General features: G+C 39.1%; 1 protein-coding gene and 1 pseudogene across 2 annotated transcripts in view; both read right to left on the reverse strand.

Moving 5' to 3' along the window:
- Window positions 1-25,526, reverse strand: part of L3mbtl4 (L3MBTL histone methyl-lysine binding protein 4) — a 448,777-nt gene that overhangs the window by 87,997 nt on the left and 335,254 nt on the right. The window lies entirely within an intron of this gene.
- LOC128117803 (ER membrane protein complex subunit 6-like) lies at window positions 14,689-15,039 on the reverse strand (annotated as a pseudogene).

Here is a 25,526-nt window from a genome sequence, read left to right on the forward strand (position 1 = left end):
TGGTAGACACTAAAATACCTTGTTCTACCTTTACCTCATCTTGTTCATTTTCAGAAATGCAACTCTAATTATGTATCACTCCCATTGTTGATGAAAGCTATATTACCCTGAAGTAAAGATAAGAGAGGACCCATCTTATCCATTCCACCTTAGTTCTTGGGGCTTAAAGGGATTTTAACCCTTGAAAGAATGGCTTACCCATAGAAAATTTCTAACTCTTTGGACATCCATTTAAGTATGTGTTGTTATGGAATAGTCTTTCTGTACACTGTGAAGATGTGTCTTTGCCAAGGCACCTTCTGAGTGGTATAATGAAAGTCTGACTGGCCAAGAGCTAGGCAGGTTAGGTGGGACAGCCAAACTGAGAGGACACTGGGAAGAAGAGCAGAGTCACAGGGGTCACTAGAGACTTAGAGGAAGCAAGCGATGTATATGCTATGCTGAAAAAAGGCATCACCATGTGGTAGAGTGTAGACAAGAAATATGGGTTAATTTAAGTTGAAAGAGCTAGTTAGCAATAAGTCTAAGCTATTGGTCAAGCATTTATAACTAATAATAAGTCTCTGTATGTTATTTGGGAGCCTACAGTCCTGACAAAAACTCTGCCTACAAATGGTGCCCAAAGTCTGGTCATGAATATTCACATAAAACCTGAGAAAGCTTAATAAAAGTTTCCAAACAAACAAAAACAGAGACAAACATGTCTTCCTCGTCACACAGTTTCATGCCAGCCACAGTACAAAGAGGTATCTCCTGGCCACCACCTGTGGGTTTGAGCTGCTAGCGTGAGCCCCGCCAGGATGCTAAGCCACACGGTGCCTTTAAGATTTTGCTTATGCAAACATAAAAGGTTACAGATACACAGTAAAGACAGATCCAGATGGGGAAAAAATCTAAAAGGGTTGCAGTGTGTTTAAAAATGTACATAGGCTTGGGAGAGAAAAGGTATGTTTTCAAGGTTAGATAGATAGATGGTCTTCAACCCTTCAAAGACCTACAGAATAAGACATTTAAAATGTTTTAATAACATAAGGCTTTTCTTGACAGTGAGACATGTTTGCTCCTGGCAACACCAATTTACTTCAAAGAAGATGATGAGCATCAAAGAAACTCCATATGGAGCTTGCTTTTTTATAACAAAAGCTAGCCATGTTGGCAAAGAAACTGCCCTTGCCTCAATTGCTGATAGCATACTGTTCAAAGTGGACCGAGAGGACACAAAAAAAGTGACTACCAAACTTTGCCAAGACAAGGTAGGAAAGTCCTTCAAAATTTCCTGCTTCTCAGAAAAGTCTGTCAGATATGCTAGGCCTGTAGGCCAAAGATAGATGCCCCAATGTTACAGAAGAATTCTGGACAACTGTGCAGGCACTCAGATGTCTCTGTCATTAGGTAACATTACACCCCTCTGGGGTCTTTGAGGGAGTTAAAGACTAAATAATTAGACTTAATGTTTTCTTTACATATAATAAAAGGTAAATTAGGTATAAAACTTTAGACTCACAAAGATAAGATAAATAATTAGGGTATTTTCTCTAATTTTGCCAAATACAAATTGACTGAATATTGTAACTGTTATTCTCACTTGATAATTGTGTGGTTGTATATGATTTTACTATGTTAAAGTTAAAAATCTTCCTTTTTAATTAGACAAAAAGGGGGAAATGTTGTGGAATAATCTTTTTGAACACTGTGAAAATTTGTCTTTGCCAAGGCATCTTTTGATTGGTTTAATAAAAGGCTGATTGTACAATAGCTATGTAGCTGGATGTTTCTCTGGTCCCTCCTGGCCCTGAGGTCCAGACAAATCTCTCCCACCTGCAGTCCTGTAGCTGCTTATAAAATAATAACTCAGAGGCTTATATTAATTACAAACTGTATGGCCTATGGTTTCAGCTTCTGGCTAACCAACTCATCTTAAATTAACCAATTCCTATTAACCTACATGTTGCCACATGGCTGTGGTACTACTGGTCTGCTGACATCTTGTGGCTCCTTCCACAGCAGTCTGGTGTCTCTCCTGACTCCACCCCTCTCTCTGTATCTCTGCTTGGATTTCCCTCCTGGCTGTAAGCTTTCTTGCCACAGGCCAAAACAGTTTTATTTATTATCCAATGGGAGCCACACATATTCATGACATACAGAAATACACCCCACAGTACTTTGCCAAGGCACCTTCTGATTGGTTTAATAAAAGGCTGATTGGCTAGTAGCTAGGCAGGAAGAGATTAGGCAGGAGAGCCAAACTGAGAGGATGCTGGGAAGAAGAAAGACAGAGTCATAGTGATTGACAACCTAAGACACAGAAGAAGCAGGAGATGAACATGCCATGCTGAAAAAACGTACTGCCACGTAGTAAAGGGTAGACAAGAAATATGGGTTAATATAATTGAAAGAGCTAATTATTAACAAGTCTAAGCTATTGGCCAAGCATTTATGACTAATAATAAGTCTCTGTGTGGTTATTTGGGAGGTGGTGGTCCCCATGAAAAACTCCACCTAAAAGGTATTGCTTATAAATATCTAACAGCGTAAGGCTCAGCACACTGACACCAAGCATGTTTCCAACCACTCAGCTTAAAGGCTGCTGAGCAAAGGACACAAATGCAGGACTCTGAGTCATACCATCCAGAGATAGGCTCATACTCATGAGCAGATACACTTAGAAGTAAGAATTCATTGATAGTGCATTCAATATGGACATAGATATGGAGATAGATTTAGATATTTTGATCAGAAAATATTTTTAATGTTAAGGCTAAATGAAAAGTAAAACCAATAACAGCATAACTACTTTATATATAACTAATAATGCAGAAATAATAATAACCACTATGAGATTTAGCCAAATTCTGTCTATTTCCTGATAATCTCCTGGGTCAGGGGACTTAAGACCACAGACATGATGGTAGACTTGGGACCCAGATTCCCAGATCCTAAGGAAGAATGTTTTAGTTATTCCTCATAGAACCAAATTTATCAACACAACTCTTGACTTCAGGCCTCTATGCCAGTCTTCTCAATGAAGAAAAAGTTGAGAAGTTCTTGTAGAAATTTGCTGTTATGTTTGAGTGAGAATCTGGCAATGGTCAGGAAGAAAGCCAAATATCATCTGGCACTCATACTACATGGGGCCTGACTAGGCAACAGGCATCACATCCAAGAGTCACACCTGAAGGGTTATGAATCCACCTTGTATGACATTACAGAGTGTTCACACCTTATTTGAACATCATGCCTTATTTTTAGTGCCTCTTCCTACTGCTGTGTCTTCTGAGTTGACGTTCCTGCTTTGAGAGGGAGGTATGACCACTGTTTCTCAGGTGAGGACATGAAGGCTGACTGGCATACTCAATGTCTTGGCCATATCAAGCCAACATATTCCCAACTGTTCTTCCTGTGTGCTATCCACTAAACCACAAAGCTTATGCATGTCCCATGGCACGAATGCTACAGGGAAAGGATTCTGGTGTCCAAAGAAGTACTGTACTACCATGTATCAGTCATTACCCTGCCTCTCAGCTGCCTCAGCAGCAAGATGGGAAGGTGGGAAAGACAATGTGAAGCTGATCTATAATATAGGAACAGCTGGAGAAAATGCTATAATAATAATTGTAACCATAATAATAAATATATTAAGACATGATTGCTAAAAATGTCCAATAAAAGATTGTGTTTTTCATAGCTAACACATAAAATTTAGGTGAGAGTGTGGGAATCAATCAACCACCACTGAGAAAGTTTGGGTGTTGTTTTGAAATTGCATCTTTCTAAAGGCTTTCTAAGTAAATTCATCAAAACAGCTCTCTCTGTAATAACTGAGGTGACTTCTTTCCCTGTCAAGTTTGTAGTTTCTTTAAATACTTGTCCTTTATTGTTTGTTTATTCTCTTGGGATTATTTTGCAAACTGATACTCCTGTACATAAAAACCACTAACGGGTTGGCAGTCAAAATTTGAAGGAAAGTTCTACCAGATAAAATTATGCAAAAAGGAAAAAAAATTGATGAGGAATAATATAAGAAAATAGCAAATGAGGGAAAGCCATGTAAATAATAGAAGCAATAGTTGTTTAGGCTGATAAATACACTCTGTGACATAAATGATATATAATGTACCCCACAAGGCAAGGGTAACGATGGCAACAAGAAGCAATGCAATATTCAGAGCAACTCACGCAACTGCCTGATTGATACAGTAAACACTTCATGTATATTTCATATTCTGATTTTCATATGGCCCTGAAATGTAGTTTCTTTATTTATATGAATTACTCATTTTAATAATAGTCACCCTTTTCATTTATAAAGAGATAAGAAATTAGAGTACCTCCTAGCTTACCTAACAGGTCAATATGACTTAAGCAAAGCATTCTGGGGCCAACAATAGCTCTCATGTCTACTTCTCAGTCATGACTTTCCATTCAGCTACCTACCAAAATGACTGCCCGATGATACAGGTAAGGATCATTTACATGGATTCAAGACAGCACATCCTGGCTCTCTCTCTTTGACTCAGACATAGGTGCACGCCATTACTATTTAAAAATCTTCACTCCCAGCAATTTAATGAAATGCCAAACCAGCAGGGCTGTCTGGATAGAGCAGCTGAGGACAATATTTGATTGAAAGCTCTTTGAAAAAAGAAATTTCACTGTCTCATTCTCCAAACTGCTTGAGCATCTTCAACTTAGCTGTGTCCTTTAGAGCAAGCCCTGGGCTTGGTGTTGTCTGTGTTGACATGGTGCATAAAACCCAACTTTTCAAACATTTTCCTGTGAAACAAAGCTCATTCTCTTTCCTTGCAGAGGCTACACACTACTTAAGTATTGGCTGAGAGAAGGAGATGCACTTTACTCACTTCCTCATTTTTGTATTTTAACTTTCCTCTACTTTGTAGTTTTCAAAACACTTTGCCAGTGATGCTTAGAGTTCTTCAAAATCCATAAACCGTAAACAATGTCTCAGCTCTTACATTTAAACAAAAACAAACATAACAGTGTTTTTATTTTTTTTTTGTGTGTCCTTCTGGAAATTGACACAAAAAGTCTGCAGGAGAAAAAGGGGTGAAGGGAGTTTTCTTAAATGATCATAAAGGGCAATTAAAACTCAAGGTAACAAAAGAGCTTGGTGCGCTGGGCGGTGGTGGCGCACGCCTTTAATCCCAGCACTCGGGAGGCAGAGCCAGGCAGATCTCTATGAGTTCGAGGCCAGCCTGGGCTACCAAGTGAGTTCCAGGAGAGGTGCAAAGCTACACAGAGAAACCCTGTCTCGAAAAACCAAAAAAAAAAAAGCTCAGTGCATTCCCCAAAGAAATCCAGTCCCTTCCACTGAACCCCAAGAATCCTGCACTCAAGAGTGCCTGGTGGGGCCTGAGTCAGGGCCACCAGCAGCCCTGTGAGTGTAGCTTAAGAGGCTTTGACATGGGACACATGAAGCAAGTGTCTTGGAACAGCTTTGAAACCTCGCATCTTAACACATCTAATGTGAGATACTCTCTACCTTTGGAGTAAGTTCTATTGTATGCTTTTTTTCCCCCTCTAAAACCAAGGTAAGTCAGATAACCTTTCAATGAGGAAATTACTGCATTTTACCCCAGCTTGTAAGCTCCAATAATTAATATTTTAATTGACACCTGAAGACAGGAGGAGAGTCTTCAGGAGAGCTTTATTGAGAACAGATGTGGCCCCATAAGTCAGATCTCATTTGTGTCGTCTGATGTCACTGCAGCCATTTATAGTTGACAGCAATACGCTTCTAGGCTAAGACAGAATATGCTTTGTGTGCTTCTAAAGTGTTACTGGCTTCCTTTCTCTTAGTTGCTGGAATATCCCCCTGAAATTACTGTAGGTGCCAAGTGTCTGCCCTTTGAGGCAACTTTGAGCCATTGCAAATAATCACCTCCTCTTGTTCCCCACCCCTATCCAGCTCGTCTTCTCCCTGTCTACTGTGCCCAAACCAAGCTCATGAGTGTGAGGGCACCGCATGCTACTGGTGCATTACTAAGATACCAATGGTCATCATGAATTTTTAAAAATTATAAGCATTTCAATTTATGCCAGTTATAGTGCATAGGAACATGGAACACACTATAGAGAGCCTCTATGTATCCTTTACATCCTCCCTCTCAGTTTCTTCTGTTATTAATATATTATATCCACATGGCACATTTCTTCCAACTGATGAGCTGGTATGGATATACTTTATTAGTACTAAAGGCCTTAGGTTATGTTAAGACCTCATATTACTGTATTTCACAATTCTGTGGGATTTAAAAATGCAGTGTATCTGCCGATATGGTTGCTGGTTTCATGCATGTTTCTTCTATCAACTTGTTGGTACCTTCCCCTCTACTCAAATCCTTAACAAACAGCTACCTTCCTGATGTTTATATAGCTGTGACTTTTACACAATGTCATAGACTTGGCCTAATAGAGGAGGTAGGCTTTTTAGACTGGCTTCTTGTACTTGGCAATAGGCAATTAATTTTCCTCCAAGAAGGAGTTCATTTCTTTGTACTGTTGAATAATACTCTGTCATATGGATACCAGCATAAATTATTTATCCATTCACCTACTTAAGAACATCCTGGCTGCTTAAAGCTTTTAGCTAGATCTGAAGAAGGCTGCCATAAGTATCAGTGTTTGAGTTTTTGCATGGGTGAGTTTAAATTCATTTGGTAACTACCTGAATTTATAACACCTAGGTTGTACAATAAGAATTATTTAGTTCTGTATGAAACTATTAAAGTGTCTGCCAAATCAGGCATGGCATTTTGTATTTTACCATACAATGAATGAGCATTCCTATTGCTCCACATTCTCATCACTATCTCAGGCTTTTTATTTGGGCATTTTAATAATTTGAGGTTATGTAGCAGCATCTCGTTGCTCTAATGTATGATTCCCCGTATGTTGCATGATCATAGCTTTCCATGTTTATTCCCACCTGGGTTTGCTGAGGTGTCCTCAAGGCTGTCCCTTTAGGGCTGGTTTACTTTCTTGTTTAATCTCAATTGGTCTTTGATACAAGTCCTTCCTCAGACACTCCTGAATATTTTCTCCTAGTTTCTGATTTGTCTTTTGAACCCCTTGCCCTCTCACCAAGGGGTGCTTTCATTCTAATACACATTTCTCTCTCTGGATAGCACTTTTGGGGCTGCCTCTCAGTCATCAACAAACCAGGTCATCTGTATTTTCTCCTTTGTTATCTTGTAGAGATTTTATAGTCATGTGTTTTACATTTCAGTCTATGATCTACTTTGACTTTGATTAATTTTGAATTTGTTGTGTTTATTTTCTGTTCTGTCTTATTTTCTCCTCTGATGTCCATTGAGCATTTTATGGTCCCATTTGACTCTTCATTAAGTACATCAATTATTCTCAGTATTTTTACTAGTTGCCCTGGAGGTCTCACTATACATTTACGATATCAGTGGCTATCCACATATGGAAAATATTTTATGATCCTTTCATTTCCTTTTCTCTAACACATTTTTTTAAATGTAGTTGCAAATTCCTCACACATCACTTTCCTTCTTTCTAGAAAGTTTTTCACATTTCTTGAAGGAGATGGACTTCCTTGGTTTTGTTTGCCTGGACTGTACTTTTGGATGCACACTTCTCCACCTGTGAAGGTCATTTCACAGGACTATGACTTGTAACTGGATTATTTAGATGTTTGATTCCAATTTCCTTTTTGATCGCCTGGTTTCCAAAGTGAAATTCAGTGTCCACTGTACTCCGTTATTAGGTGATTTCACTCCTTTTGGGGTTCAGTGTCATTAACCACAAGGCAAATTAAAACCACTTGGAGAGTTCATCTCACCCCAGTCAACATAACAATAAAACAAATGACAACAAATTCTGGTGAGGATAGGAAAGGGGATTAGTATTCATTGTTAGTGGGGCTGTAAACTGGTATGACTACTGCAAAATCAATGTGGAGGTAGCTAAAAATTGGACTTCCATATGACCCAGCTATATGATCCCCTAGATATATATCCAAAGGACTCCTTATCTTACTATGAAAATACTTGTTCATCCATGTTTGTGGATTCACCATAGCAAAGAAATGGAATCAGCCTAGATGTCCATCAATTGATGAATGGATAATGAAAGCATGTTACATAAATACAATAGGTTTTTATTCAGCTATAAAGAAGAATAAAATTATTCAGTTTTCAGGTAAATGGATAGGACTAGGACATAAAACAATTGGGGTAACCTAGGGCCCAAAAGACAAATACTACATGTTCTCTAGTATATGTGAATCCTATCTTCAAATGTTTAAGTTTGTGTGTATGCGTGTGTGTGTGTGTGTGTGTGTCTGTGTATGTGTGTGTATGTGTGTGAGTGTCTGTGTGTGTGTGTACACTTAATTTTGAGTATCTGTAGAGATAAAAAATAAAACAGGAACTGTGAGGGGGAAATCTTCAAAAGAACAGTGGGACATAGATGGAAAGAAGGAGTTGTGGGGAATATTGGGGGAGGAAAGGTTTATATGAGGAGGGGTGGGGGGATGGGAATATGAGGGAGTGTGAGGGGCTAGGGGAGGGAGAGCCAAAGAAGGATGTGAGGAGATGCCATATAGAAGCAAATTAAAATACAAGTTAAAAAAATTCTCTTAGTTTTTACTTCTGTGCAGTTTGGATAAGTCTAGGTTGAGATAACTCTAGTATGGGAGTTTTGGTATTTAATATGCATTATATTCTTTCCATTTCCTGGATGACTGTTTTTGAAATTGCTATTAATTCTGAAATGTTCTTAGCTATTATTTCAAATATTTTTTCTGTTTTCCATTTTTCTTTTCCTTCTGGTATTCTGATCACATCTTTTACAACATCTCACAGTTCCATAACATCATTTTTTATATTTGATTTCTTTGATTTTCATTTTGGGAAGCCCTTTGAAGTTTCTGAATGTCCACACGTTTTCTTCATTCTGTCTAGTCTGTTGACAAGGCACATTTCACTTCTCTTTCAGCTCTTTGATTCTTAGCATTACCCATTAACTCTTTTTTTTTTTTAATTTCCATTTTTCCAGCTTACATGGCTACTCTATACAGGCTCACTCAACAGAGACCTTAGCATTGCTTGGTTATATAACTATCCACAATATGAAAAATCTCAACTACATATTTGAGATGAATTCTGATAATTGCTTTGTGGATTTATACTATGTTTTCTCCTTGTCTCATAGATATATGGTGGTTTTTTTCATACGCCAGGTCTGATGTCCTGAATAACAAGAGCTTGTAAAAGGTCTTTGATGTGAGGTTTTATGTTTATAGGGGTAAGAGTTGGGTTATGTTTAATGTTTGGTTTACTGACAGTTTCAAAGCTTTCTCTTTACTCTCACATCCTTATGTTTTCCCTGTATTGTCTGAATCCTTAAATAGCTTAATTTTCAGTTATTAGCTGGGATATGCTGTTATCATAGGGGAGACTTGTGTTGATATGTTTTTTGTCGGGTAGAAATACTAGTTTTGTTATACACACTGGACCCCTGTAGCTGGGTCCCAGGTTTCAGAAGACTTTCCTCATTTCCATCGGGTGAGATGCATACTGTGGGGAATGCTGGGAGGGGCTAACTCTCCAAAGACATACATTGTAGTTTAAATCTGCAATGCCCCTCCATGGGGCCATGGTTAAATGTTTGGTTTCTAGTTTGTGCCATTACTTGGAGGGGTGTGGAGCTTTTAGGAAGTGGGGCCTGGCTAGTGAAGATCACTAGGTGGGAAGGTCAAGGGTTACATCTAGCCCTGATTGTTTCATTGTTTCTGGATCTGTCCAGCTGTGAAAACGGTCCTCTATCATCCTGAGCTCTGCTACACCTTCCCCGCTTTGATGGACTAAATTTCTTGGAAACAGTGAGGAGAGAAAGTGTGTTACTTGAGTTGTTTCTGTATGTTACTTTGCCACAGTGCTGAGAAAAGCAAGAAAGACAACTGTACATGCTGCTGGTAAAGAGTTTCTCTTGAGGGTCCGACCACACTTCCCTGATGAATCTAAGAATTGTTGTTTTTCAGCTTGTACACCTGTTCTCTTGTGAGAATTAAATGATGACTCATAAATTTCCTACATGTCAAACATAAAACAAACAACCTACTTAGTGAAAATCAGCCAGAAGGTTGTCTAGCAGCCTCTGTGAGACAAAGTCTTGAGGTCTCAAGCTTTGATACAGCACTTAGAATCCAGTGTATAAGTGGTTCATCACAGCTAGCTGTAGGTTATTTTGATATACAGTAGAATTGTGCATTGTGTTTCTGTGTAGATTTTATCATGATACATCCAAACGCCATTGATGATGGTCTTAAACCTTAGTGAGAACATGATGTAGTGAGAATAAAATGCCCTTCTGTGGATCCTGGAGCCCTTGCAAAGCTGTGGAATTGTCGTCAGGGAGCAATGCATGACTGCCCAGGTATCAGGACAGATATCCAGGGCAAGCAGATTACAATTCCAAACATGAGCCTCAGATTGGAAAAAGACAACTATGAACAGATACAAGCATAGTTTGGTACTGTATGCCCCTAATCACGGGCATATGCAGGAGGTATATCCAGGACTATTTATTTTTCTTAAATATTTTAAAAATTAGCTTTAAAAGTAACAGACTTCCCTATGTCATTTTCACACATATTTCATGATTCTCCGGCACCTCCCCATCTCCCTCATCTCCCAGGCCTACCTTCCCCCCTGTATTCAAGTATTCCCCTTTCCTGTTTGTTCTATTCTCTTGTGCATCCTTTCCCTTAAAACCTTTTCTTATGTCAGTCTCACGGCCTCTTTCTAGTTTCCTGGCCTTTAGTCACATTTATTTCTACTAGATACACATATTTAATGGTTAGAAGCTAGGATTTGTGTATGAGAGAGAATGTTTGTCTTTATGAGCCTGAGTTACCACCTTTGATACGTATTTCCCTGTGTATGCATGATTTATTTTTCTGTGGATTCTTGTGTGAGCGCACTTGCACATGCGCATGGCAAGCCTGTGGAGGACACAGAAGAACCTTGGGTTTGGTTCTCATCTGTAGGAGGCAGGAGGCCCACATGTTTACAGGAAGCTCTAGAGAAACCAACATTGCTAAACATGCAGGCTTTTTTTCCTTCAAACTGACACCTGTTCACCCAACAGGATGGAGTGGATGTTGTTTAATAATCTAGTGATCTTTTACTGTTCTGTGGAACCAGACCTTACCAGAATCTCCTAGACTTCTGAGCATTGTTTCTCAGCTGATAAAATCCATGCTCATAAAAGAGGTCGCATAATAGCAAACAAAACTGCTATTATGCTTATTACAAACCCTTCCTCCCTAGCCTCTTATCCTGAGCATTGTTTCTGAGTCAATAGAACCAATTCTTGAGGAAGAGGTCACAAGTGCTCTACAAAAGACATCTACTCCGCAAGGGAGTTTTGATGTAGTCTTGCCTTTCACTCCGTTGTGATAATTGCCATGAGAAAACTTTTTTTCCTAAGATTTTTACTATGTTTAAATATGTTACAAATCCCTCAGAGTCAGACTCCAGAATTTTGAAATAGCCTGCCTAAGCCATGCTCACCTGAGTTCATTCTTGCCTCCATCTTTCTCCTTGTCTAAGACACAGGATTTCATTCATCACTGTGCATGCAAGCCAGGTTAGCTGGCCCGTAAGCATCTGGGGATTCTTCTTTCTTTCTGTCCTACCTCTCTGTAAGTGTACTAGGATTACAGATACTATTGCATCTGGCTTTATGCGGGTTCTGGGGATCTGAACTCTGGTCCTCATGCTCAAATGTCAACTGAGCAATCGCCCCTTAAGTTTTAATTTTTTGAGAAGCCCACAGTAGCTCTCAAATTTCCAACAGTGGATAAGGGTTCTTCTCCCACATCCTCACCAGCATTTATTGTTTATTTTCTTGATAATAGCCATTCTGTCCAGGGTGAGATAAATCTAAAGTAGTTTTAATTTGCATTGTATGAATAGATGGGGATGTTGAATACTTTTAAAAACATTTATTGGCCATTTGTATTTTTTTTTTTTACTAAAAATGTCTATCCAGGTGTATGGCCCGTTTATTAATTGGCATTGGGTTTTTTTGGTGTTTTGTTTTTGCAGTTCTTTATATAATCTAGATATTAACCTCTGTTCTAAGGTACAGTTGGCAAAGATTTTCTCTCATTCTTCAGGCTGCCTGCTCATTTTTTTTGACATCTTATTTTGCTATGGAGCTCCAGCTTAAATCCCATTTGTCAATTCTTGGGGCTATTTCCTGTGCAGCTAGAATATACCACTCAGAAAATTTCTGCCTACAACCAAGTCCTGAAGTGTTTTCCTTCCAACAGTTTTAGTGCTTTTGGTTTTAAAGTGAAGTCTCTAACTCAGTTGAATTGATGTGTGTGGGGGGGTGAGAAACATGAATCTCATTTCCATCAGCAGGTGCCTATCCTTTGACACCAGCATCATTTGGTGAAGGGGACATTTTCCAGTGAATGCGTTTGACTCATTTATCAAAAATTATGAGTCTATATCTATGTAAGTCTATCTCTCTGTCTTCTCTTTCCACTGATCTGCTTTTGTGCTCGTCTATTCTGACTGGTTTGTTTTGATCACCGTGGTTCTGCAGCATAGTTTCAGTTCAAGTAATATGATGCTTTCCAGTGTATTCTCTCTGTTTAGAACTGCTTTAGAGGTTGCTTTGGAGGTGTGGCTCAGTGGTTAAAAGCATTGACTGCTCTTCCAGGGGACCCAAGTATGATTCCCAGCACCCACAAGGAGGCTAGCAACTACTTGCAACTTCAATTCCAGAAGATCTCACACCCTCTTCTGGTCTCTTTGTGTACCAGGCATGAGCACAGTGCACAGACTACATGTGGACAAATACCCATCCAGCCCATACAGCAAAAATAAATAAATCTCAAAACAAAATTTTAAAAATGATTTGCTTTGTCTATCTATGTTCTTTTACATTCCCACATGAATTTTAGGATTCCTTTTTTTCTAGTTCTATGAACAATAACTTTGGAAATTTGAGGGGATAACAACATATATATGTACACTGATTTTGATAGAATAGCCATTTTTAGAATTTTAATTCTATTGTTCCAATCCAGGAGCATGGAAATTCTTTCTTAAAGGTTTCCTAATGAAGTTCTTCATCTCTTCTGTTACCTTTACTTACAGATTTTATTATTAAGGCTTTTGTGAATGGGATTTTTTTTTCTGATTTCCTCCTCAGAAAATCTGTTGGTGTTGGTATACATTAAAGCTATTCATTTACATATACATTTTTATATGTTGATTCTGGAAACTGACACTTTACTGAGAGTGATAATCAGATCCAGAAGTGTTTGGGGTGGAGTCCATCATGTCTTTTAAGGGCAGAATCATCTCATACTTTAATTTCTTCCTTTCTAATATTTATCCATTTATACCTTCCCCTTGTTGCTCTAAGACTTCAGCTTTACATTAAATAACAGTCAGAGTAGGAACCCCTCTCTCATGCCAGAGTTGGCTTCAGTTTTTCATCATTTAGTGTAACAGTGGCTATAAGTTTATAATGTATAGCTGTTACTATGTTTAGATATGCTCCTTTTAATCCTAGTTTCTTCCATATTTTGATCATGAAGTCACAGTGATCTTTGTCACATGCTTTTCTGCATCAAATTTCTGGCATTTCTGTTTTTAAGTCTTCATATGGCAAGTTATATTTATTGATTTGCACATATTGAGCCAATGTTTGTATCTCTGGAATGAAACCAACTTGTTCACGATGTTTGATCTTAGTTATCTCAATTTGGTTTGCAAGTATTTTGTGGAGAATTTTGCATCTATGTTCATCAGGGAAATAGATTTATAGCATTTGATTTTGGGTCTTGGGGTTCAGTATCAGGGTTTTACTGGGTTTGTAGAATGAGTTTGGTCTTTTCCTTTTTATTTTTTTTCAAATGTCCAAATAACCTATTTAATTGCCGCCACAGGACACATTTTAGAAAAATAGCTTGCATTTTTTCTTATAGGAAAGGTAACTAGCTATGACCGTATAACTGAGACTTAACTGATTTCATTCATACTGGAAAGCAGTGGTTAGTGGGAAGTGATGCTGGACAGGTACATTCATCTAATACAGTACATTCATCCATCACAGCACAAGCAAACAGCCTTGTAACTGGATCCTGGCTCTGCCTCTTCCGAGATGAGCCACCCCAGGCAGAGACATCTAACCTCTCTGGGCCTCAGGTTCTTCATCAACAGAAGTTTAACAGTAACATCTCCATAGAGTTATTGCTAGAATTAAAACATACCTGATGCAAAAAGTACACAGCATAATGCCCGCACACAGAGAACGCTTAGTATCACCAATTGTCAACAGTCCTTAAGATGAACGTTATGTTCTCTCATGTAAGCCCTTTGGATCCACTAGGTGTAAATCCAAGACAATTACAGGCTATGGCCTAGTGCCTGCTCTCCAGGGAGCAAAGTCTGGCGACTTCAAAGAGTGGCTCAGCATCAAGGTAGGCAAGAACTCGACAAAGTGTCACACTTCATTTAATCTGAAGAATATTACGGGCTCTCTGTCTTCAGATATAAATTATAACAGTACAGAACAAGCAGCGAACTCAAACAAAAAACTAAGTAAGTCTACACGGTGTTAACTGCCGGCAAGAGTCCTGCCAGCCTTTTCTTTTCTTTTCTTTTCTTCTTTTAAGTCACCCCTGCCTTCATTTCAGTAGACGTGCACCATGCCATAGAGGAACATCCAGAAGAGGACGTAGGTGAAGAGGCCTCCGATGAGGCCTCCTGTAAAGAGAGGTCTTCGTGACTTAAAATATTTGTTCCACCTCCTTCCCGCTTTGAGAATCAGGAGCAGGGAGAGCAGGATGGAGGCAAGGAGGTAGAAGATGAAGCCGCAGAGGCCAGTGAGGCCGAGGATGCCGGCTGTGGCCCCCGACAGCGCTGACACTGAGGCTCAGCAGTAATCGAGGACCGCGGTGCTGCCTCGTACGGCTGCCTGACTGATGGACGGCGGCCCTTCCCGCTTGGCCACCACTGCGGCCATCGCACCCACTGGGGCTCTGCTTCTGCCTTCTCGCGGACTCAATGCGGAACTGGAGCACAGAGGCACACAGTCCCTCGTGTCCCTCAGACAGGAAAAAGCGGAGCGTCCCACGCTTTTTTGCGCCCTCTTGCGCCCTCCTTTTTATTTTGTGGAGAATGTTGAGATATGTTGTACCAGATCTTCCTCTGTCTTAGAAGTCTGGTAGAATTCAATCATAAACATCTCTGGTCCCTGACTTTTCTTTGTGAAGAGACCATTAACTGCTGCTTCAATTACTTCCATTTAATGGACCTATTTAGGTTGCTTATATCTTTCAGCTTTAATTTTGTTATGTTGTACGTATTTAGAAATGTAAATATTTTTCTATATTTTCACATCAGTTTTCAAAAGCATGCCATGAGCTATAGATTTCATCAGAGTCTGTTTTAACAACTCACTTTCTGACTCTAATTCGGTTCGTTTAAGTCTGCTTTTTCTTTCACTTAATTGGTTTGGTTAGTTGGGGGACTTTGTCCATCTTTTCAGAGAACCAACTCTTTGGGTGACTGACTTTATGTATTGTTCTTTTAGCCTTAATTTCATTAATTCCTGTCCTGATTTTTATTATTTCTTGGTCCCTTCTGCATTTGAGTTTAGCAACTTGCTTTCTTAGAGCGCAGGGGAACATCATTGGGTTGTTTATTGCCGGTTCCTTTGATATTTTAATGTGAGAACCTATATTGCTATAAGCTTTCCTTCTAGAACTATTGTGGTTATATCACAGATGCAGTTAGGTTCCGCTGTCATTTCCACTTTACTCCAGGGATTTTCATTTTTCCCCTTGAATTTTTCAATGGCCCTTTGTTCATTCTAAAGTATATCATTCAGTCTTGAAGTATTTAAGGCATATTTTTCTGAGATAACACTGTTGGTGTCTAGTTTTATTGTACTATGGTCTGATAAGATACAGGGTACTATTTTGATTTTTAAAAAATATTTATTTAAGACTTGTTTTGTCGAGGTAGGTCCAGTCTCCTCCTCCCTTCACCCAGGCTGAGCAAAGTGTCCCAGCATAGACTGAATCTACCAGGCTGAGCTGAATCCCCAGAGGAGTCCTTGCCCTGGAGGAAGTGGGAATGGGGGGTGGATTGGAGGGAGGGTGGAGGGGGGGGGGGGGCGGGAGGAGGGAGGACAGGGGAATCCATGGCTGATATGTAAAATTAAATTAATTATAAAATTTAAAAAAAGACAACAACAAAGAAAACAAAACCAACCAAACAAAAAAGACTTGTTTTGTGTCCTATAATGTTCTCAGTCTTATCAAAAGTCCCATGTGCTATTGTGAAAGATGCATATTCCTATCTGTTGGGTGGAATGTTCTGTAGATAAGTGTTAACACCAATTAATATATGGTGTAATCTATCTCTCAGGTTTCTTTGTTGATTTTCTTTATTTGGAGGATCTATATAAATAAGAGAGTAGGATATTCAACTCTCCCTTATTATTGTGTCTAAACTTAATTTTTTTTTTTTGTTTTTTTGTTTTTTGGTTTTTCGAGACAGGGTTTCTCTGTGTAGCTTTGCGCCTTTCCTGGAACTCACTTGGTAGCCCAGGCTGGCCTCGAACTCACAGAGATCAGCCTGGCTCTGCCTCCCGAGTGCTGGGATTAAAGGCGTGCGCCACCACCGCCCGGCTTAAACTTAATGTTTTATGCCTTTTATTATCTGTTTTTATGATATTGAAGGTCTAAAGATTTGTCACATACAGTAATATGTAGTGGCTCCCAATCTCCTTAAATTTGTTGTTTTGAAGTCTACCCTACTGAAATTGAGAACTCCTATGCCAGCTTGTTTAAGGCTGTATCCTGAAAACTAGGAAAGGCATTCATAAATTGGGAGTCAAAGGCTGGGAATTAAACTTCTGGCGATTGATTCTTTAGTGGCTAAATGCAAGAAGATAGGGCTCAAACCAGGTGCCAAGGCATGCACATAACGTACTTCCTCATGAGCCAACCTGGAGTCTGCTTGAGGGCCTAGCAACAGGTGCTGTCAAAGGTCCTGATTGTGCCCAGCCAATGAGGGGTGACCACACAATGTCACCGGATCAGGATGCATCCTGAGTGCTGGGAGGAGGGTGTATAAGGCCTTCCCCACTGCCAAATAAACGAGTCTGCTGTTTGCCTTTTCCCTGACTCCTGGTGTCTGCGTTGTTCAAGCTGCGCCTTCTCACCCCATCTCCCAAGGGAGCCATTAGGACCCAGCAACAGCTAAAGATCCTAAGGCACAAGTTTTTGTAATATTCTAAAATTCTAGAAGCACTAATTCCAACCTAACACACACACACACACACACACACACACACACACACACACACACACGCGTGCGCACACACACAAATACTATTATTAATTAAAAGCTCCTGGTAAATTGTTCAATTTTGTTCAGGATATATGTCTTTTCTATGAAAATTCACCATGGTTTTTTTTTTTATATAAATTCATTTCATATATTTGATTTTAAAATAACAAAAAGTAAAAGAAATTTTAAAAGATTTTTTTATCATTATCTCTCTGCTGAAGTATGAAATGAAATGAAGTATGAAAGCAATAAAATATGTAAATAGTGAGTAACAACAACAACAAAAGCTCCTGGTAAAGAAATATTCAAAGGCCACCAATATAGCTCTAAACATACAGGTAAAACTTGGAACTTTTTTTTTGGTGGGGGGAAGTCATCTTCCACAGAAAACTAGGTGAAATCAGAAGATATCTAGGAAGACCCTGGCCTTTGAAATGTAAGGGAAGAGTTACAAGCTGAGGCTCCCTGACGTAACACCTCCACTCTACCTCATTGTGACTTCATTCTTTGGCTCCCTTGGTGTGGTTTTTTTCTTCTTTCCGTTAGTTTGATATTTACCTTCTTACTCTGCTCTCTTCCTCAAACCCTCCTGCTTTGGACTACTGTTTTTGACTTTATGACTTAGCATTTATATTCCTCTACTAAATGAAGATCTTTTGAAAACAAGGCATCCTACACATATGTAGGTATGAAGACTTTCTTACATGCGCATGCACCCCCCCATACAAACACACTTTTATCCCAGATGTTTTAAGTGTCAAGTGTATAACAGAACTTCTATATGAAATTGAATCCAAGTTAGTAAAATAAGATATCTTTTTAATGATGTTCACATAAACAAGAAAACATCATTAAACTGGGATATTACCTTAATTCTCACACAAAATGTAATGTCATTGACAGTACATGTTTAAATATAAAAATATGAGGCCATGTGTTTTCTAAATAAGACATATTAGTTGATATTAGAATAAGGGTAAAATAAAACTGGACTTTCTGAATAGGACTCCCTATGCCCAAGAATTAAGGACAACAATTAACAATTCTGATCTCATAAAACTAAAAAGCTCCACACAGCTAAAGAAACAACTGAATAAAAGAGAACACCACAGAATGGGGAAGAATCTTTGGCAGCTGAGCATCTGACAGGGGATTAAGATTCAGAATATACAAAGACCTTAAAAACACAAAGAGTTCAGGAAACTAATGGCCCAACTTAACGGGTTAGGGATCTAAACAGAGAGTTCTCAGGATCTAAACAGAGAGTTCTCAACAGAAGTAATAAAATTGATTAAGAAATACCTCAACCAAGGATTCATTACCCTTAGCAATTAGGGAAATACAAGTTAGAAGGACACTGAGATTTTTATCTCTGACACCAAGAATGGATAAGACCAGCCAAACAACTGACAACAAATGCTGGTGAGGATATGGAGAAAGAGGAACCTTCATTCCCTGTTGCTGTGAATGCAGGTTGGTTCAACCAATCTGGAAATCAATACAGAGAATCCTCATGAAACTAGAAACAAATCCACCCTATGATCACTTTTTGGCATATGCCCCAAAGACTCACCATCCTACTCCACAGATATTTGCTCAACAATAGTCATAGCCACCATATTTACAATGGCCAGGGAATTGGAAACAACCTAAATACCCTTCAATACATGAATGGATAATGAGAATATGATGCATAGACACAGTGGAATACTGTTCAGATATAAAGAAAAGTGAAATCATGAAATTTTCAGGTAAATGGATCAACTTAGAAAAGATTATATCGTGTGAGGTAACACAGAGCCAGCAACACAAATGCCACATGTTCTCTCTCTCATCTGCAATTCCAAGCTCAAAATCCTCAGATGTGAGTATGCAGCATGGAGTAACTTCAGAAACCAGGAAAATATAAAAGGAACATAGGCAGGGGAAGGGTAGGTCTTAGGAAGGGAATAGCAGGATGCAGGGGGTATGAAGTGGGCAATGGAAAACCAGAGAGGGGCTTATACTGGGGAGGAAGAACTGAAGTCAATACAGAGGAAGAATGAAAGACAAATAACACCAAGGTTTTCTGATAAAAGCTTCAAAGAGGCTTTTAAATTATTATTTCACATCCATTCACCTAAAATTATAGTAAAATGTGTGTGTGCTGTGGGATGTTCTGTATGGCAAATGTGTTGCTGATTAGTCAATAAATAAAACACTGATTGGCCATTGGCTAGGCAGGAAGTGTAGGCAGGACAAGGAGGAGAATAGAGCTGGCAAGTGGAAGGCTGAGTCAGAGAGACACTGCCAGCCGCCACGATGACAAACAGCATGTGAAGATGCCGGTAAGCCACGAGCCATGTGGCAAGGTATAGATTAATGGAAATGGATTAATTTAAGCTGTAAGAACAGTTAGCAAGAAGCCTGCCACGGCCATACAGTTTGTAACCAATATAAGTCTCTGTGTTTACTTGGTCGGGTCTGAGCTGCTGTGGGACTGGTAGGTGACAGAGATTTGTCCTGACTGTGGGCCAGGCAGGAAAACTCTAGCTACATGTGTGTGTGTGTGTGTGTGTGTGTGTGTGTGTGTGTGTGTGTGTGTGTGTATCTTATAGGAACTTATGCCAATTGGGCTGACAATGTTCCCCACAAGAACCATAAACTAAGAAAAATCCTTGGATCAAGCATAAGATATCTCCCTTTGAATGTTAATGTAGTCCAAATGACCCCCAAACAATATAGATGATGGATGAAGACTTTGGTTGACTCTCAGGGGCTGAGGATGTACCCCTATTGCTGGAAACACTGCACACTTAAGCACAGGGTCCTGATAACTCCAGCAGGATCTGAACTGAAAGCCTCTTTCCTGTGGTCTTGCTGCTACAGTACCAGAAAATACTGTGCAAGCTGCCCTGGGAGGGGAGCAATTGAAGAGCCCTACCCAGCTGCAACACCTATGAACAATAATGACCAGCATGACAAGATATCTCTTAAGGCAATAAGTGACATTCACATGCTGGTGGCAACCAGCAGTTGTCTAATTGGACATTTGGCCCACTCAAAAGGAGGAAAATCATTCCTGATACTGGAAACCTGAAGCTAGAAAACAAGCCAGCTTCTGTGACTAGTAAGGTCATGGACATTAAGAAAAAAGTAGACTACCACTACTTTGCTAGATCATCATAATTTCTTACAACATTCCAACTCTTATCCTTATAACCATAGGTAAGTATAGCTACTACTCTTTATCAAAGAGGCCTCTCTTTACAGGAAATGGAGACCACCAAAGAAAACTACACTGGACATAATGCAAAGATCAATGCATCACGGTAAGCCCACTCCACTCATCATTTCTACATTACAGCTCCTGCATGTAGGAAATTATGGAGAAGGGGGGACAAAAATATTGTAAACACCAGAGTACTAGATTGAGTCTGCTGTGAAATAGTCTCTCCTAGACTAAATGGCCACATAAACAAGATGGGGACAATGGCAATCTCAATGGACATTCTAATGTGCAAAGGGGAAACTTTGTAGGGTCCCATCCCTAAATAAAAAAACTATAGGCAATTAGTGACCACAGGGAGAAGGAGAATTAGCTTCTCCCAATGATGAGTCCTCTTACTGGTTGTCCGCTGTAGAGTAGTCAGCCTTGAAACCGTGTACACATAATCAGTGCAAATGGACACAGAAGGTTGTATTTATAGACATGTGGATATACAAACACACACACATATATATGTTACAATAATGATAATAATTCAAAAGAGGATATCAACTTGAAAGGGAGGCATGGGGACACTTGGAGGGAGGCTAACTAGGAGGGGTGAAGGGAGGAAATGGAGTGGGGGAAATAATGTAATTCTTTTTAAATTAAAATATATTTCTAAAAATTCAAAAGAAAGAAGAAAAAGGAAGGAAGAGAGAACAAAACTAAGCTAAAACACTTTAAAAAGAACAGACACTTTGTGTCTGTTTCTCCTTCTCAGTGCTGTGATTCTGTCTGGTTTGAACCTGCATAGGCCCTGTGCATGACCTCAGTCTCCATGACCTCATATGCATGGCAGCCCTGTTGTGTCAAGAAGCCACTGTCTTTGGAGTCGTCCACTTCACGGGCTCTTACTATCTTTCTGATTCATCTTCTATGTACATCCCTACCTCTAAGGAGAAGGATTTGTAGCTTTTTTTGTATACCATGCCAAGAAGCTTTTTGTAGTTGGTACCTGCTGGGAAAGGGAAATCAGTTTTCCACAATGGAGTGTCTCTGGGTCTATCCAACTGCACTCCAAGGCAGTCCCCATGCTCAAGAGTTGTTAAAACAACACAAAACAGGCTCTGCGTTTGTGGATGTGTTATGGGGGTGGCTTCTTGTTAAGTTGTATTTTGACAGAGAAAGAAAATGAAGCTGGGTGAACAGGGAGGTGGGGAGGATCTGGGGGGTAAATGGAAATGGGAAAAACATCATCAAATGTATTGTTTGAAGAAAATATACATAAAATAAAGATAAAGAAACAGAAAGCTGTTTTTTTTTTTTTCAGACAGGAAAACGATAGTGCACAGGTACATCTTGTAATAGTTAGGATATCTACTAAAGGAATGTTTAAAATGAGGAGACAGGGAGCTGGGGGATGGCTCACCATCTACAACATTTGTTGTACAAGCATTGAGCATGAAGACTGATGTTTGGATCCACATGACCCATCATGCCAGGTGCTTGTGTTAGCTCACCTTAATTCCAGCACATGGAATGTGGTGACAGGAGAACCTTGGAGCAAGCTGGCTCCAGACTATCTCTGATCAGTGACCTCTGGGTTCCATTGAGAGGCCCTGGCTGAGCAAATGATTAAAGATTCCTCATTTCAACCTTGGGCCTCCCCATGTTTGTATGTGCAATTGCAAACACGTATGTGCTACCATGTGCATGACTATGCATACATTCTGACACACCACACACGCAGACACAGGAAGAATAAAATAAAAAAAAGTGAGTAGATACCTCAGTTGGTAAAGTGCTTGTCACCAAAGTATGCAGACTTGAATTTGATCTCTACGACCCATGCAAAAAAGTTGATCATCTATCTCTTATCTTTTCTACCCTTTCTCCCATGCAGTTCACTGAGCATGATAAGGGGCGATACTGATGTCCTGTTGAGGGCTGAGCCCCCAACAATTCTACATTATCAGCACCTTGATCACACACGAGTACTACTAAAAGAAGTACCTGTGATCAAGGGTAATAGCATCCCTAGTCTACAGGTATAAACATATACATTTAGATGGCGGTTTGAGAACACGTCCATTTAGTAAAACAGAAGCAGTGGGTTGATCTGTAGGTTCTATGATCTCCTAAGCCATGGACTTTGACCAACCTCACAGCACCAGTTATGAGTGCTCTCTTGGGGAATAAGCCTCAGTTCTAGTCAGAACACAGTTGGCTACCTCCATAAAAGTATGCCATGATTGCACCAATGGCCACACCTTGCCTGATATATTAGTATTGTAGCATATAAGCTCCATGGGGTGACGGGACCCATTGATAATGTTTCTCCTTCAGCTGCCTGCAGAGTGACTTCATTAGAGAAAAGCACATTAAAACTATTATTTAAAACTCTGGCCAAGTTACTCCACCTTTTAAACCATAAATCTATTAAAGAAATCAACTGGCAATTAATTCAGCAATGAATACTCTGCCAGTAAAAAAAAAAATCTCCAGGCTCAAATACCTTTTCTAGTGAATTCATTTGAACAGTTAAAAAAAAGAAAAAAAACACATCATGCATTTTACATAAACTCTTTATAAGAATGGAAAATGAATGACTATTTCCCATCACATTTTGTGAGGTTATCAAACTTGTAATATCAAAACATGATGACAACACAAGAAAGAAAATTATAATCACGTTCTTCCTTGAATATATTTTTAAAAGTCTTTGCTAAAATATAGGCAGTCCTCATTCGACAGAGCAACGGGGAGCTGCAAAATTCACCACACAGTTGAAAATATATAAACGGAACTTAGTAAGCATTGAATAAATCAATAATTTTCTCCCAGTTTTTATAATTTTTAGATAAAACATGAACAATTCTCTTACTGCCAGTTGGGGTCCAAGCAACACTGCTGTGACTTACAACCTCAAAAAGGTTCACGGGTTTTGTTTCTTTGCCAGCATTACTTGGTGAGGGGCACCTCCATGCTACTTGTCATGGCCACTCTTTCACTTGTAATAGCTCATAACAAAGGTAAGTATTTCTGGGGTTGCCCATTTTTCTGTCTGTGTCTATACATTTGTTTAAAGTTGATGGTAGTTTCAGATGCTATCGCTTCTTTCCCTTGTTTCATATTTGTTGGATGAGTACCTTTTTAAGGAAGCAGAACTTGTAAAACTCTGCATGGGTTCAACCCTGGAAGGTGAGTGGGCAGCACAATTACATGCTCTGCTGTCAGTGTCGAAAATCTGGATGGTGCTGTTTGGGCTCTGGTATTTTTTAGCTTAATAGTAACAACTCTAATCTGCACACCTTGGAAGCATGCAAAGTAAGACCTGCCTAATTGTTGGTTCTATTGCTCAGTTTGCTATATAATATATGGAGGGTAGTTATTTGAAACTCATTGAATGATATGAGTATAACTAGTAACATTTTTCCACACTTATAATATAATGATATACTCAAGCAACACATTTCCATAAGGATAACTGTAATAAAAGTTCCCACATTAATAGAATACAGGAGGATAATAATAATTGTCCCATTAGAACCAGGACAATATTTTATAAAATTTACTACCCACTTATAAAAATAAACACACAGAAACCTAGAAATGTAGCATTTTCTCACTCTACTAAGGGTCTTAAAAAAACCACATCATAATAATATTATATTATTATTAGTAGTTATTATTAACTTATAACGATAAATTTCCTTCTGAGATTAAGAATAAGACAAAGATGGCTTTCTATCACTACATCCATTTCAGCACTGTAGTGGGAGTGCTGGCTCAGGGAAACTGCCTCATACTCCTCAAAATTATTAGAGAGAGAGAATCTAATTAAACTGAACAGTATACCATGTTCATGAAGTAAAAGATGGTAGTTCAGATGAAATGAGATGATGGGATCACCTCAGATCTAATTAAGCTCAACTATGAGTTGTATTGTGTGTGTGTGTGTGTGTGTGTGTGTGTGTGTGTGTGTGTGTGTGTGTGCAGGCAATTAAGCTAATCAGAAATGGAGGAGGGACAATGTATTTTTCTTTTGTTTCTTTTTTCTTTTTGCAGACAGGATCTCTCTATTTAGCCCAGGCTAATTCAGCCTCTCTGGTGCTGGTATGCATAGTGTAACACATGCCCAGTGTAGTCAGGGTGATTGGCCAGAAGGAAAACAGAACTGTAGGAATGCTGCTCTTCGATGGTAGAAATGGCTATATAAAGTTGTGGTGATTAAGACAGTGTAGTGTTGACAAAATGATGCAAATAAGCCAATGAACCAGAGTTTAGTTCAGAAACAGACCAACACATACATGGTCAATTAATTTACAACAAAGAATATCTCAGTGCAGAAGAAGAGGACATGATGGGCAGCTTAGCCAATGTTTTTTAATCAATTGCAAATTCCTGGAAAAGGTGAATTTGGATTATTTTTTAATTATTATATAAGAAATTAGCTCTAGTTGCATTCCAGAACTATATTGTGATATGAAAGCTTAAGATTTTTAAAATGAAAATTAGCAACACAAGTTTATGGAATGTGTCAAACATTGTAAAGGCATGAAGGTGTTAAGAAAGCCAGAAACAATGAGTTATATTGAAAAATGAAATTTGCATTGGTCACAAAGTACCATTAAGGGTTCAAGAAAGCCAATACCAAGGTGGAGAAGATGATTACAGTACATCTATCTGACAATGGGACTCCCAAACTTACGTGCAGAGCTGCACAGCAATATGAAGAAACACTCTAAAAGTCAAATGGGAAGGTACGTCACAAAACACAATAGCCATTAAACAAGAAATATTGTTCAGTCTCATCCCAGGTAAGCACAAAATTAAAATATCACTAAATCCCAGTGTCAGCCCAGAAGATGGGATGAAACTGGAGAGTGATCACACATGCTGGGAAGGAAGCAGAACATCTACAGTTTCCTTCTTATGCTGGGATTGTATGTCTATGGAGC

The sequence above is a fragment of the Peromyscus californicus genome, unplaced genomic scaffold (assembly GCF_007827085.1).
Source record: "Peromyscus californicus insignis strain IS unplaced genomic scaffold, ASM782708v3 Scaffold_21__1_contigs__length_65335640, whole genome shotgun sequence".
Lineage (NCBI taxonomy): Eukaryota > Metazoa > Chordata > Mammalia > Rodentia > Cricetidae > Peromyscus > Peromyscus californicus.